Source organism: Poecilia mexicana, unplaced genomic scaffold, assembly GCF_051168715.1.
Source record: "Poecilia mexicana isolate PSO_F unplaced genomic scaffold, ASM5116871v1 scaffold_17, whole genome shotgun sequence".
NCBI classification, from domain to species: domain Eukaryota; kingdom Metazoa; phylum Chordata; class Actinopteri; order Cyprinodontiformes; family Poeciliidae; genus Poecilia; species Poecilia mexicana.
Genome location: NW_028263386.1, coordinates 28689682 through 28690573, shown reverse-complemented (window position 1 = coordinate 28690573; position 892 = coordinate 28689682).

The following is an 892-nucleotide window of genomic DNA, read 5'->3' as shown; positions in this document are numbered from 1 at the left end:
AAGCTGAAATTAGTTGATCTGCTTAAGTTACAAATGATCAGAAAGCCAGAAGCCAAAAACGCTTTATCTCAGCGAAAGAAGTCAAAAATGGACTATCTGTGAATTTGCAGCTTTACATTCAATTTTCAGCCTTGTTAGTTGTTGGACAGCTCCGAAATGCTGAGCAGCACTAGATCTGGCTGTAATAAGCTGAAATTAGTTGATCTGCTTAAGTTACAAATGATCAGAAAGCCAGAAGCCAAAAACGCTTTATCTCAGCGAAAGAAGTCAAAAATGGACTATCTGTGAATTTGCAGCTTTACATTCAATTTTCAGCCTTGTTAGTTGTTGGACAGCTCCGAAATGCTGAGCAGCACTAGATCTGGCTGTAATAAGCTGAAATTAGTTGATCTGCTTAAGTTACAAATGATCAGAAAGCCAGAAGCCAAAAACGCTTTATCTCAGCGAAAGAAGTCAAAAATGGACTATCTGTGAATTTGCAGCTTTACATTCAATTTTCAGCCTTGTTAGTTGTTGGACAGCTCCGAAATGCTGAGCAGCACTAGATCTGGCTGTAATAAGCTGAAATTAGTTGATCTGCTTAAGTTACAAATGATCAGAAAGCCAGAAGCCAAAAACGCTTTATCTCAGCGAAAGAAGTCAAAAATGGACTATCTGTGAATTTGCAGCTTTACATTCAATTTTCAGCCTTGTTAGTTGTTGGACAGCTCCGAAATGCTGAGCAGCACTAGATCTAGCTGTAATAAGCTGAAATTAGTTGATCTGCTTAAGTTACAAATGATCAGAAAGCCAGAAGCCAAAAACGCTTTATCTCAGCGAAAGAAGTCAAAAATGGACTATCTGTGAATTTGCAGCTTTACATTCAATTTTCAGCCTTGTTAGTTGTTGGACA